At 43.0% G+C, this 15,901-nt stretch overlaps 1 long non-coding RNA gene across 1 annotated transcript in view; it reads right to left on the bottom strand.

Moving 5' to 3' along the window:
• The window catches only part of LOC309853223, a 572,893-nt gene that overhangs the window by 116,498 nt on the left and 440,494 nt on the right, over positions 1-15,901 (bottom strand). The window lies entirely within an intron of this gene.

Below are 15,901 nucleotides of genomic sequence, written 5' to 3'. Positions count from 1 at the left end.
TCTTGCTCCTTTAATCATAGACCCATTATTGGGGTACCCAGTTTGGGGGGGGACCCAACAAGATGTATACATTTACTAGTATCATTGAGGGCACCGCTAATACCATTAACCTGCAAATCTGCATACAATAAAGTGAAACAAAACAAAACAAAACAAACTCTGAGAGTAACTCACTTTCTGACAGTAAAGAACCAGAGCTAACTCAAGTTTCTGTGCTCTGAACCAGGGGCTGGAAGCAGTGATGGGAGCTTCCAGAAAGCCCGCTTCTCTTTGAACTGTCAACAGTTTGTGTTTATAAGACAAACAGCAGCTTCTCCACCTTGTCAGCAGCCTTCAAGGCATCCCCACCTTTAATAGGATTGAACAGGCCATTCTACGGTCCCACCTCCTACCTGGAGAGTTCCAGTCTCAGGGGACGCCGCCCAAGGCCGGGGTAACACAAAATGCCCCTTGGCACTCTCCTTGGACAACTTTGGAGTTACCCTGACAGTAAAATTTGCATACATCACCAGGCTGCTCCAGCCACACCCACACCTGCCTCTGGGCCCTGCAGTCTGCAGTGGGCTCCTGCAGCCTGGGAGTTACCCGGCTTACAAAGACTGCCTGCTGGCTGGGAGGTGATTGTGTCAAGTGCCTGAGATTAAAAATGACAGGGTGCATTTAAATGTAAATTTACCAGTGCAGAGCAAGTCTTTACTGGTGGAAGTTTACCTCCTAATCTGCAGCTCTTTGCAGCACTGCTTGGGGGAAGTCCAGAATCCCCACCCAAGCCAACACAAGCCTCTACTTACTGCACTCTTGTTTCAGAGTGGACAAGGCCGGAGGGAGCTGGGGCCGGGGCCTGGCAACCTCAGGAAACCTCTCACTGTACTAATATTGGCCCCATTAGGACCTTGATGCTTTTTCTGGGTCCGGAGAGAAACCTACATACACAGTACACACATACACGGACATTCTAATGTGATCAGACAAAATCAGTTACCCACGGCTCCTACCTACCTGTTTGCACGCAAGCTCCTAAACACATTCAATTCCATGCATTCATCCACACACACGTGTATATTCACAATTGTGAGTGTGCTTACACACTTGTAGCAGTAAGAAGCAGTGTTGAGTGTGTATGGACACCTGGAGTGGGGCTCCTAGGGCTCTAGACCTGGTATGGATCTTGGGTGAGATACTCCATGCCACAAAATGAGAATAAAGTCCTTCAGGCCCGTGTTACACAAATGAAATTAGCCAAACACCGAAGACAAATTCTGTATGGTCTCCTTTGTATGTGGGATTTAAAACTGTCAAATTCACAGAAGCAAAGAGCAGAATGGCAGGTACCAGTGAACAGGGGAAGGTTATTATGTAAGTTTATACAATGTAAATCATTTCTGGAAATCTGCTGCACAGCAAAGGGCTACAGTCAGCAATACTGTGGTACATAGGAAACATTATCTAAGAAGGCAGATCTTAGGTTAAGTGCTCATATCATACAGTAATAACAATAATAATAACAATAATGAGAGTTGGAAGAAACTTTGATAGGTGGGTCTGTCCAGGGCCTTCATGGAGGTATTGGGATCACAGGTGAATACTTACTCACAAAGTCAAAGAACTGTAAACATTAAATATGGACACATTTTGTATGTTGATAATACCGCAATAACGTGTTGTTTCTTTTAAAAGAAAGGAAAAATGAGAATAATAATCATACCTACCCTCTGTTTTTCTTCTGTGGTATAGGCAGGAAAAGAAATGGAAGTTCTTAGCACAGGAGAGACACCAAGTTTCCCATATCATCATCATCATCACCACCCAGAACATCATCACCATCATCATCCCTGTATTTCCATCTGAGGACACCAGTGAGTGAGCAAATCTCTGAGCTATTCCTTCCTTCCTAGAAAGCTCTCCAACTGGAACTGCACATCACCTCTGACATACAGACAAACAGCTCAGACAGGTGGAATGGCCGAAGAATCACAGTGAGGCTTCTGTTTGTACGTCTGGCTTAAGTTCACAACAACAACACTAACTATACAAGGAGAAAGGACTCAGCCCGTATCTGCAAGTAACCTTACTGAGGCCAAAGCTGCTTTGCCAGCCCCAGAGGTCAGAAGAAAGGCTCTTACCACTTAGACGTTACAAAGTCATCTGATGTGCAGAACATAGCAGATAAAGAAGTGAGAAGATCTAGTCCCTGCCTTCCTGTGGGCATGCTAGCGAGGAGGCAGGTCTACATACAGACCGGGTGCCTGGGACAGGGTCAGTGGTTGCAGGAAGGAAACACATGGAATTACGAGGACCCAAGAAAGAGGGCATGTACACAGTGAGTGATCGGAGCAGGTGGGTGGGGGGTCTCTGAGGAGGGCTGTACAGAGCGGTGAGATGCTGACTGGGTTTGAGGAGATAGATGGTCCCACCATGAGCGAGGTGGGGAGGGTTTCCCCGGCACACTTAGGTGTGGCTGCAGCTCAGGGCCTGCAGATGGGGGCCTCAACACAAAACAAGGAGGCAGACAAGAGAGAGCCTTGTCCTTTCACTGCTCATGCTGGGTAATCGGGTGCTACATGCAGGTCAAATTATCCCTAGTGTCTTTATCATGACCACAGCCACACTATTTTCTTTTTCTTTAACTTTTTTTTTTAGATTTTATTTATTTATTTATTTGACAGAGATCACAAGTAGGCAGACAGGCAGGCAGAGAGAGAGGGGGAAGCAGACTCCCGCAGAGCAGAGAGCCTGATGTGGGGCTTGATTCCAGGACCCTGAGATCATGACTTGAGCTGAAGGCAGAGGCTTTAACCCATTGAGCCACCCAGGTTCCCCAGCCACACTATTTTCAAAGCTCACCTCTTCCAAGAAGCTTTCCCTGACTCCCTGCTATGGTGACTTTGTGCTATGACTTTCTGCAAATTCATGTCCATGTGCCTTGACACAGCTGTGGAACACGGGACTCATAGTCCCAAGGTGCTATCCAGAGAACACTGTTCAAGTTCAAGAAATATGCATTGAATGGAAAGAATCAGGTCATTTCCAAAAGTGGTGGGGGAAGATATCTCATTGCCGTTTCTTAGTTATAAACATCCAAAAGTGCGGCTCAACCCAGAGCTGCTAAGCACCTTGGGGATCAGGAGTAATTCAGCCCTCCTCTCCTGCTGCTAGGGCACCTGGGAAGGAGCACAGCAGCCTGCTATCCTCCCACCATGGAGCAGGAGGACAGGCCTTCTACAATCGTGGCCTTCACAATTGTGAATTCAAATAACCCAGTTACATAACGTGGCATTTGTGACGGCCCATTGTTCTGGCCAGCCCTCTCGGCTTTTGTCCCTTGCTCTCTGCGCCAGACCCTGAGTGCACACCCATGCAAGGACCACGCGGCACTCTGCATTCTTCTTCTCCCCTCAGCTGAAACAGATCTTTGCATCCACCAGTTATTTACACATATTCCAGTTTCCTCCTCCACAGCATGCCATGATGTTGTCCAACTTGCTAAAATTAGAGAAGAGTGATCTAGGGGAAGAAAGGTAGAAAGAGGCACTTGCTCCAGAGCTCTGCAAATAATAGATAACATGTGGGGGGGGGGGGCTTGCAAGGGAGACTCTAGTCACTGTCTGAGTGTGGATGGAACCACCTCTCTCCCCCTACATGACTGATCTGATGATCTCATCTTGTACCCAGCTCTAATGAAAAGATCTGGTTGCCACTGTGTGCCAGGGTACCCTTTGGTCTTGAATATTTCTGTATTCAGTTTTCAGTGACAAATTATTTTCTGTTAAGAGACATATTTCCCTGAAAAAGCACAGTGGAATTTAAAAAAAAAAAAAAAAAAGGCTATAAATGTATTGGCCAAAATATATGTCCTTTGGAAAAATTTAAAAGAAAGGACTAATATGCACTCGATTAAAATAGGATCATGTTCATAGATTTCTACATTTGGCTCCTTGGCAAGCCTTGAAATGAACAGATGCTGGGAACAAGGCTATTGTTAAGTCTGGCTTTGTCTACCTAGAGCTGCTGGCTCAACTGTTTGGATTGAAGAGATAGTCTTGTTCCTCAGCAGGCCCTTGCAAGCAGCCCGCACCGAGTCAGCAATATGGATGACCGAATTGGCGGTACTTCGGACACCTGCGGAAACATCCCAGCTGAGCCCCATGGTCCTCCCAGTTTCCAAGCAGAGTCTCCAGCTGGGTTGTCCAGCCATTTCCTTCAGGATGTGGTTCTGCATTACAGGATCTTTGGTGGGAGTCACCCATCAGGTGCCCAGAGCCAGGAATGTGTTGACCTGATCTAGTACACAATGTGGCCTGAGCAGCAAAACCCGAGAGCTGTGTTCATGTGATGACGTCTTAGCTCCTTCGTGTTGGAGTTCATTCATTCATTAACCCACCCAGGTGAAGATCCTGTGTACCTGGAATACTTACTGAGTGATACTGTGTGCCAGCCAGTGAATTCAATGTTTTATGAGTATTATATCACTCAATCCTCCCTACAGCTCCATTATTATCCCAACTTTATGGATAAACACAGTGAAGCCTGGAGAGGCTTATTGAAAAACTAAAGACCAAACAACTACCAAGGGAGGAAGTTGGATATTGAACCTGGGAAGCCTGATGCCAGGGCCCCACAGTCAAAAGGAGACAAAACCTATGTCTCATTCAGTCTTTCCTTCAGGAGACATATTTTGGGCACTTGCATGTTTACTTGTTTGATGGAAAAATAAAACAATGTCCTTTGTTTTCACAGCTAAAAAAGTGGATCAGCAAAACCCCGACAGTGTAAGGTCCTGTGATGGTTTCACAGAGATTGTTTTAGTTTACTATTGCCATGTGACAAATTACCAGAACACGTCAGAAGTCCAGATGGGATTAGCAAGGCTCTCTGCCTAGGGTCTCACAAGGCCAAAGTGAAGGTGTCATCCAGGTAGGACTCTGTTATGAGGTTCTAGGAAGGAATCTGCTTCCAAACTCAGTCAGGTTGTAGGCAAAATCTAGCTCCTTGCTGTTGTAGGACTGCGGTGTTAACTTTCTTCCCAGCTGTCAGTAGGGTCACTCTCAGTTTCTCAAGTCCCCTCTGCGGTCCTCATCACGTGGCTTCCTCCAATTTCAAAGCCAGCAATGGCATATCAACTCCTCCTGCCGCTTTAAATCTCTCTGAATTCCCATTTGCCACCAGCCGAAGAATATTCTCTGCTTTGTAAGGGCTTATCTGATGGGGCCAGGCCCAACTGGATAATTCTGGATAATTTCCTTCTGTTATGGGGACTTGGGACTCTACTTACATCTGCAAAACCCCTTCACAGAACCTAGATTCTCATGTGATAGAATAATCACGGGATAAGACTCTTGGTGGAGGGCACTTTAGACTTTCACTTACTATAAAGATAAAATTGGGCACTGAAGGATGGACATTTGAGTTGTGGATGGAGAGGAGTTGGGGAGGGGCTGTGCCTTTGGTGGGCCTCTCCTATGTATGCCTTTTTTGCCTCCTGCCTATGCCTCCAACATAGGATTTAGCGTCAACAGATGCATTTCTTGCCTGTCTGCAGAGACTCAATTTCCCTATATGTGGAAAGGAGGGTAAAATCACTCAAAACCTGTGAGGATTTGAGAAAGTTAAGTTTTGATAATGCTTGTAAAAGGTTTTACTTGGTACCTGCAGGTAACAGATGTTCAATAAACACTGGCTATTATTGTTGGTATTATCTATAATTAATTGCTTACTTAGATATAATGCTGCTAATGCTAAAAAAAAGTCAGAATAAATAAATGGATGATTTTAAGAGGCAGTGATTCTTTGGTTCCTTTTTAAAGACAATTTGGGAAGTATTTTAGAAAGTGCTGGGTGTTTGCAACTGCCCAGGCACTTGCACTTTTCCTATCTTTTACACCAACTGCTCGTTCCTCAAAGGGGACAATGTGTCCCCCACACCTAGTCCTCACAGCAGCTATGTCATAGAAATCATCCTGATGACAGCCAGTATGCTTTGGACTTGCTCTGTGCCAAGTACTTGGCTGTGCACTTTAAATATATTGACTCTTAATCTTTGCTACAACCTGTGAGACAGATATCAATCTTATTTCCCTTTTACAGAACAGGAAACTGAGGCTAGGTAAGATCTTACAGCTAGTAAAATGCAGGGGTGCACCTCCTCTAGACCAGCTTCTTGGATTTCTCTCCCCCTTTATCCTCTCCGGTTCTGGTTTATTGCTCACTTTTCTTCAATGTGCTGGTGTCTTGCACACAGCCTGACCACTTCTGGGATTGCCAGTTCCCAATTTCCATTTTCTTTTCTATTGGTCTCTTCTCAAATGGCCCAGAGACCAGGTTCACATGAACACTTGGATTCATGGAGTCTGAGGTGGGGCCTGACACTTCAGGGACACTGCTCCATGGACTGCATTTTCAGTAGACACACGCAGATGCATCATGGGTTCCATGAGGGTAGAGATTATGACTATTATTTCTATAGTTCTGACGCCTGGTAGCCTGCTGGTGAGCTCCTCATGGCAAACCACAAGTAAGTACAGAGTGAATGGGTGAAGGAATAAGTAAAGGTATCCCATTCCTCTAACTGGACCTTCTTTGTGGTCAATTTTAAATGAATGACTGACTCCATCCTCGAAGTCGGAGAAAACTTGATTGAAATCATATTTCCACTCAAGACCCACGTGACCTTAAACAACTTAACAGCTGAGTCCCAGTTTTCTCTTCTATAACAAGGGCATAGTAGCATAGAATCTTACCCACAGTTGGCTTTGAACAAATGGCAGAAAATGAGATCCCTGAATTCTCATCCCAAGCTCAAGTTCAATAACATCTCCACTGAAACCAGAGTGGCCACTGGAGTCCCATCAGTGGTTGGTGGATTGGTCCAAGGGTATGGACATTCGTGTTCCTCACCAGTCCATTTTCAGTTGATCCATTCACCTTTCATATAGTGAGGTTATGTGCCAAAGATGGCAGTGGTAATGAGTCAGGAAAGGATCTGGGGCAGGCAAGAATAGGTGTTGAAGGCTCTGGGTGTTGTTTAGGAGGTGAGGGTTCAGCTGGGGTTATAGTTACCCTGGTGGGCATCAAGGTAAATACCTTGATTGGAGGCCAAGAACATCAATTTCAGTAATAGTCTGCACTGACAGAATGAGTCTCCCCTTCCACCCTCCTCTTCCAAACCCACCTATGATTTCTCCAGGGAAATAATCTTGGCTTTAGTGTGTGTGCATGCACACACACACACATACACACAATGTAAGAAATAAGTAGAACAAACCACTGGATCTCCAAGTCTAATACAAAGTCTTCAGTATATCTCTTTGTTGTATATCCCATCTGAGAAACAACATATTGTTCAAGATTGGCTGTAGTACCTGTTAGGCAGCTTAGTTTCTCATATTTCCAGGTTTACTATGAAAGTTTATTCCCCCCTTTGGAAATTTTTCTTTCTTCCTTCCTTCCTTCTTCCCTCCCTTCCTTCCTTCCTCCCAAGCTTGCTTGCTTGCTTCCTTCCTTCCTCTCTCTCTTTATTATCATTCCCAGGGCTTCCCAAAGAACAGGAGGAGAAAACAAGGAAAAGAAATTGCCTTTCCCAGACAAAAATCCAAAGTGTCCAACAGTACAGATGGTATAACTTAAGGTAAGTTTTTATACTATCTCCTCAATAAAAATATATTTTTGTAAGTTTTCCTCATATGGAGAAAAAATAAAGAGGAAAGTAGCTTAAAACATAGACTGAGATACTAAGTGAGAAGCCCATTCAGGCACAGGAAAATATTGAAATGATGATGGTTGACATGGGTTTAGGGGAGAGAGCCCCTGGCCCTAGAGGATGTAAAGTGAGAGCCAGTTGGGAGCCCCCTGATGTGACTTCCACACACACTCTCCTTGAAGAGTGAGTATCCGGTTAAAAACCATGGCTGTCAGCCAATGGATTGCCAACAATCTCCCCAGCCCCCTTCCCCTGCCCTGGTCAAGAACATGATGTTCTGGTGGCTTTGCTTTGGGCATGACTGAAGTGTCCCCACCTCTGACTGGCTTCGTATTCTTCTCTGGCAACCCATGGACCTTTCCTTACGCCCACTGCACTCATTTGGGCCCTTTCATGATTCCTAACTAGTGGTTATTCAGTCATGATTGAGGCAGGAATCACATCAGAGCCTTATAATCAGAGCCGGCCAGTTATCATGGGGCTCAGCAAGTTGATTCAATGCCACAGGGAAAATATATCATTCTGGGGTTTGGTTTAGACATTTGTCTTCCCTGATTTCTTTCTTCTTCCAACTTAGGCCATTACCCAAAATTCTGCAGGGCTCTGAGGTAAAGCAGACCTATGTCTGAACCCAGCATCCACTGGTTTTAGACTGGAGAGACTTGGGCAACTTTTTTTGAGATCTGAATGTTATCATTGTTATAAAAAAGGGAAGACTGAAAATACCAAATCCCAGGTTTGTAAGAAATAAGGGAAATAGGACCCTACTATCTACCTGAAAAGGGCAAACATCTTGGTACATAGGTGGTCATCACTCAGTTGTTTGTGAGTCTTTTTATTGTTTTGGTTCCAATTACTTTTAGAAAGAGTAAGACATTAGAGTAAGGAGCCCAAATTCAGTGGGTTCCATTTTGACATGAAATAAGTCATTTTGGATAGACACATTCAAATCAGAGTGCTTATATAACATAAAATACACATAATTTTTGCACTTCAGAATGGTGACCATTGTCAGGACTGAATCAGGCTGACTGTGACCAAGCGGGATGCTGCTGTGAGCCCCCCAGGCACATAGCTACCCTCCACTCCTCCATTCCAACACACAATTTTGTTCATTTCTTCAGATTACATGCTTTCTGCCTCAGGATCTTTGCACGTGCCATTTCTTTTACTTAGAATACTCTTCCTTCACTCAGTAATTTTCAATGCCCACTAATGTATCCCCTTTTTTAGGGGATACATTGGTGGCCAAGACTATGATCTTATGAGGTCTATGTTTCATGGGTATGTGAGGCTAATTGTGGGAAGGTTGAAGAAAATAATCTAATAAAGGCATAATTTTGGAGTGATAAGTACTATGAAAATAATTAAATACAATCATGGAAAAGAAAGTGACTGGATACCAAGGTCAAAGTTCATGAAAACCTCCTTGAGAAAGATCTTTTGAATCAAGGAGATATTCTGAACTGAGATCTAATTTGTGCGGGTCATGTGACTCTTTCAGGGAGGATCATTCCAGGCTGAACAGCAAGAGCAAAAGCCACATGGAGTAACTTGTTTCTCAGCTGACTGCCCATGAGTTCCTCACTCCATGCAGGGGAGTGAAGGTGTGCCTTCCCACCACTGAGAAGTGGAATCTGTTTCTCCCTTATTCTTGAATCTGAGCTGGCTTTGGCAGCTCACTTGACAATTAGAATAGGAAAGACATGATATTCTGGGATTGCTGAGGCTAGGTTGTAAGAGATCCTATAGGATATACTTTGGCCCACTGGAGCATGCTCATGGGGTTCTCCCCCTCAAATCCTGGTTGCCATGCTGTCAGAAGCCCAAGATCCACAGAGAGGCCACATACAGATGCCCCATTGGCAGACCAGGCTGAACTCCTAGCCCACAGTCAGCATCGACTGTCACACAGGGGAGTCATCTTGGGAGTCTAATCTAGTGGAGTCCCAGTCAACAACTGACCGAAACGCCAAGCAAAAATCACTGAACTGAGTGCAGTCAACCACAGAACTAGGAGATGTGTTGTTAAAAGTCACCAAGTTTTGTCAAAAGTGTTGTTAAAAGTCACCATGTTTGGGAGTGATTCAGTATCTTACAGGAGATAACCAGAACATCCTATGACTTTTCCCTATCTGCCTCCAGACCCTTCAGCCTTGTTAATTCCTTCTTATTTTTCAACTCCAGCATTGTTCTTACAGAGGGACCTTCCTATAACCCTCACTTCAGATGCACAGGCAGCTTCCTCAACATCCTCATAAGACCTTGTGTTTTACCTTCATAACACTTACAATAATCTATAATTCACACATATTTTTATGATTATTTGTAATTGCCCCCCCCCCACACTAGATTCTATGTTCTGTGATAGTTCTTTGTGTGTTTTGCTCACCATAACATCCTCAACACTTAGCAAAGAGCTTGGCATGTAGAAGGCTATTGATAAATACTTTTTGGATAAAGTAATAAAGAAACAATGGGATGAATGCATTGGCTTCAGAAAAGATAGCTAGTTGTCAAAGTTAGCATACTTGATAAAAGACATTGTCTCCAAACACTAATTCATGTCTGGTGGCCATATCTGGTTTGACTTTTTATCAAAGAAAGCTTATGAATTAAAATATTAAGTGTCCAGGACATGTGGAGCCCAGAATTGATGAAAAGATGGTCCTGTGGTGTTTCAGAGGATGAGGTGTCCCTTCGTGGGCATATACACTAACAGAATATGAGTGGGATCCTTGGATCATCTGGTTCTCAAGCTACTCCCATAAATGTCAGCAACTTGAAGCTCCTCTAATATCCCCAGCATCTCAGGTACTCTGCCCAGTGCATTAGATGTATTATCTTATTTAATCCTCTCAGAAGCTGATGAGGTAGAGCATCTCCCAATTACAGATGAGTAAATTAAGGCACAAAGAGGTTAAGAAATTTGCCCAAAACCATGGAGCTAACAAGAAGCAGACCTGGGTCTCAAAAACAAAATAAACAACAAAGACTCAAGCAAACCAACGAAAAAAAATTCCAGTATTTCCAAAACACAGGTTTTTATCCATTCGGTTTCAATGTCTCATAAGAGAACACATTCTCCTGATTTTGCCCCATCCTGTCTTAGAAATCTGGCTGGAAAACTAGTTGATGTGGCTCTGAGTTGGACACACCATTAGGAGGTGGCCCATATGATTATTACCAAGTTTTAAACTGTGAAACTTCTGACACTGAGGTCGGATGCCCCTTCCCCACCAGGGCACTGCAGCCTGGAAACACATGGGGATGGAGCGCTCAGCCAGCAGCCAGTAGCAGGCCGGCAGAGCAGATCACCGCACGGTATTCTCAGGACCCAGGAGACAGGAGCTGCGTACACTGTCAAGCGGACAGCTGGGGAAGGAGCTTGGATCTCAGGAGAATCTCCCGAATAACACAGCCAAAGTGAAGCATCAGGTGCGCCGCAGCTTTATTCTGGGTGGGCCAGTTTTGAAACTCAAAACTGATAAACATGTCTGGGAATCTGAAAGACTGACTCAGAAATCCCCAGGCCCTTGGCTGTACCATTACGTTAAGGCTATAGATCCCACAAGTGAGCTTGCTCTAATCTTCTTTGCGCTTCCCTGACTCTCCCCTCCTCCCCATCCCCACCCTGTGTGATAGCTGCCTCATCAAGTGTGAATCATGAAACCACATAAACTGCAGCAAGGCCATCCTCCTGCCGACTTCTGGGAACATAAACAATAATAATGTAAATTCAACGTACTAAAGGCTTAAGCAAAGCGCTTAAAGGAAATCTATATTTTTTATGTAAACAATCTTCTGTTTACCAATGTGGTAACAGTTGTTCTGCTCAACTCTGGAAGATCTGAAACCAGCTTGCCATGGAAGCAAAGGGTATAACCTATGACCAGGAGATTGCAAAGGAAAGAGAAGGCAAAAACCTCATTTTTAAATGTCCCTTCCCCCTTCTGCGGTCCTGGCTGGTGATACTCTTGTTGGGTGATTAGATACCCACATTTTTCCTTTGTGTGGTTCTGAAAGAACCCTGTGTAGGGCAAAAGGTGTGTGTGTGTGTGTGTGTGTGTGTGTGTGTGTGTGTGCTGATGAACGAAAGAGAAAGAGAGGGACAAAGAGAGTTGAAGGTGTTAAGGAGTTGAAACTCAGACACTGCACAAACCATGAAAAACTTTCCCACAATCTATGTCTCCCTTTGTCTCAGAGCTGAATATTGATCCTAGGTGGTGATCTACATGGCTAGAAAATGTCAGATGACTTGAAAATTCCTTATTGTTGCTAACCACAAATATTCGGGATTTGTGTTATCTAGGTTATAATGAGAACCTGCCAGGGAAAAATTCAGACACACAAATCTTTGTGTAAACTACCTTAAGAGCCTTAAGCTGACAAAAGCCAGAGCAAAGTCTGAAATTTTGTCCTCATAGTACCCATAATTGAGCCTCCAGCTCTTCATATATTGTAACAGGATTCCAGCAGAGCTTGGGTTTTCCATGTATGCCATTCTACGTTTGGGCCAGAAAAGTCTTACTTTGTTCTGTGACCTCCCTCGTCTAAATATCAGGGAACAGTAAGGGTTACTGGGTAAGATGGATTTCAAGGCTTCTGGGCAATGACGGGGGAAGGGGTAAGAACAGTCTTAACACGACCCTCCTCTTTGTTGCTGGTGTTCTTGTCTGTCCAGAGTCCAACCCCTTCTTCTAAGAGCTTAGGCCAATCACACCTTCACTTCCAGAAATTTAAACGTTAAATTAGTTAAAGAACAATGGCGGCTAACACTAGCTCTCTATCTCACAGAAGCAAATCACATGAATGATAAGAGGATGGCTGGTGGTAATAGGAGAAAAAGTAGAACCAGTGCTGTTTGCCCCTGCCTCCCATCCTGGAAAGCAAACCTGCCATAGAATAACTTAACCGTATGCTGAGATTAACTGGTTGAGTTAGGCTGTCTGACCCCATGGGTTTAGGTACATCTTTGCAGCTCACAGGCACAAATCTTTTTCATCTGTTTCTTCTTCTTCTTTTGAGGGTGTTTTCTGGGCAATATATATATTTTTAAATCTTTGTTATCTTTTTAAATTTTATTTTATTCAAATTTAATTAATTAGCATATAGTGTATTATCGGTTTCAGACATAGAGTTCAGGGATTCATCGTATTATATAATACTCAGTGCTCATTCCATCGGGTGCCTCCTTAATGCCCATCACCCAACTACACTACCCCCCACCCCCGCCCCCTCCAGCAACCATCAATTTGTTTCTTATAGTTAAGAGGCTCTTATGGTTTGTCTCCCTGTCTGGTTATATCTTATTTTTCCCCCTTCATTCCCCTATGATCCTGTGTTTTGTTTCTTAAATTCCACATATGAGTGAGACTATATGATCATTGTCTTTCTCTGATCAACTTATTTCGCTTAGCATAATACCCTCTAGTTCTATCCATGTCATTGCAAATGGTAAAATTTCATTTTTTGATGGCTCAGTAATATTCAATTGTATATATATATATATATATATATATATATATATATATATATATCACATCTTCTTTGCCCATTCAACTATCGATAGACATCTGGGCTCTTTCCATTGTGGACATTGTGGACATTGCTTCTATAAACGTTGGGGTGCAGGTGCCCCTTCAGATCACTACATTTGTATGCTACACAGAGCAATCTACACATTCAATGCAATCCCTATCAAAATACCATCAATGTTTTTCACAGAGCTGGAACAAGGAATCTTAAAATTTATATGGAACAAGAAAAGACCCTGAATAGCCATGTATTACTTTAATTTAAAATATATGTAACAGAATTTACCATTTTAATCATTTTTAATAATTAAATTAAGTATACAATTTGGTGTCATAAAGTACATTCACTGTATTGTGAAGCCATCACCACTATCAATTGCCAAAACTTATTCATCAGCCCAAACAGAAGTTTCCATTAAATAGTAACTCCCCATCCTCCTCCCTCAAGCCCTTGGTAATCTCTAATCTACTTTCTGTCTCTGAATATGAATGGTCATACAACATGAATGGATCATACAGTAACTGTCCTTCAGTGTCTGGCTCATTTCATTTAGCATAATGTTCATCTATATTATAGCACATGTCAGAATTCAATTACAATTACTACGTTGAAGAATATTTCATTATATAGATACATCAGATTTTGTTTATCCATTCATCTGCTGATGGACATTTGAGTTGTTTCCACCTTTTTTGGTATTCTGAACAATGGTGCTATAAAACATTGGTGTAAAAGCATCTGTTTGAGTCCCTGCTTTCAGTTCTTTTGGAGAAGGACCTGGGAGTGGATGTGATCATATGTCAGTGATGGGGTGATGGAACATATGTGGTTTTAAGCATAACTACACTGTTTTCCTAAAGTCTTCAGTGGACCAAGTGAATGGGCCCATTTGATACCTAAGCCATATCCTCATATGGTCTGATGCACCTTAGCTAGAGAGGGAGATTAAGGAATTAACAAAACAAAGAAGAATTATTAACTTATATAAGACACTTAGTAGGTACCAATCAGGTAATGATTCTTTCACATTATTTCTTTTAATTCTTACATTAACCAAATGAAGCAAGTGTTTTTAATTTTATATACTCTCCTCATTATCTTTAGCAGATAAAGCAGAATTTTAAAGTATAGGAAACTTCCCAAGGTCACCAGACAATAAGTCTGTTTGGATCCAAGCCCCATGCTCATTTCACTCTCCACCACAGCTCCTTTTAGTTAATCAGAACACATATGAGGTAAATGATCCTAAGCAGGGAAATCAGCCAGCCAGCTCAGCTAGAAGTCTAAACTGGTCTCCTAGGTGAAGTTCCAAATTTCAAGGCAAAGCATGGGTCAGTTCCCAGAAGGCTCTGCCTTCTGGCCCTAGGTCATCCCTGCCTGGGCCAGAGTAGTGAGAAAGAAACAAGGAAGGAAGTTGGGGGGGGGGGAAGGAAAGAAAGAAAGAGGAAAAGCAGAAAATAGCAAGGTCATCTGGTCAACAGTGGGTCTATAACTTCCAGCAGTCATGCACTCTGTGCTCACTAGACTTTTACATGAAGCTGTATCTGCTGAGGTTATGTCCCTCCTCTCTGTGGCCTCAAGGAACCCAAGAAACACACTCATTGCTTCTTTGGTTATTTTATAAACAGTGCTTGGAAACCACGAGTCATTATCACTCTTCTGGCCAGCCAGTCAGACTTTCCATGCCCTTGTGTGCCATGCCCTTAATCTTCTCAAAGCCAGCAGCATCATTCCCTTAAACCAAGAGGATTGTTTACTTTGGCCATAATCAGGGCAGAGTTTAAGTATCAGCCTGTCTTCTCTCAGTGCCCAACAAGCTTTAGGGCTACAATCCAAACATTCATCCGACCATCCATTCTTTTATTCACACAATCATCCACTCACTCCTAAATCCTCTAAGTTTTACCCAGGCAACTACACACCCTTATAACTACCTATCCATTCATCTATTCATCCATTTACCCACCCACCCATTCATCTGCTGATGCAAGTATCCACCCATATACTCCCTTTTAATCATTCATCTACTTACCATTTTTTTCATTTATCGACCCACTTACCCAATAACCAATAGAGTAATTTATCTACTTATTCATGCATAGATGTACTCATCCATTCATCACCTACTCAATTACTTACTACTTACTACTCAGTCACCCAATCACTTACGTATTCAATCACCTAACCACCTATTCACTAAATCTGTAATCACCTATTATGAGCCAGGCACTGGTGCTAATAACGTTAGAGGAACAAATGTGAACAGTATGGTCACCCATTCCCCCATCTACCCACAATCTTCCATTGATTAGCATCTATTCATTTATCTACCCTTGTAGACTTCCACCTCCGTGGGCACAGAAATGGTCACTGGGAGGCTTCCAATGAGGTTCAAAGAGAGAAGTAGAGATAAACTCTGATTCAAGTCCACACAGCAAGTGTAACCAAAATGTAGATGAGAACTGGCTAAGAGACAAAAACTAGTCAAGAGACAAAAGACTTAGAACTCCAGTTATCAATAAAAAGAAAGAAAATTTGCAGTAGTGCATATTAATATGGAATCTGAAGAGATTCATTCGGGTACCACCATTAGTCATAGAGATATTAATAAGTCATTCTGAGCCTTCCTGAAGGTCAGAAGGAAGCTCAAAAAGGCACTAAGATAAT

Source organism: Mustela nivalis (genome assembly GCF_964662115.1).
Source record: "Mustela nivalis genome assembly, chromosome: 18".
In the NCBI taxonomy this organism is placed as follows: Eukaryota; Metazoa; Chordata; class Mammalia; order Carnivora; family Mustelidae; genus Mustela; species Mustela nivalis.
Note: the sequence above shows the minus strand (reverse complement) of the source record. Positions and strands in the feature narration are given on the sequence as shown.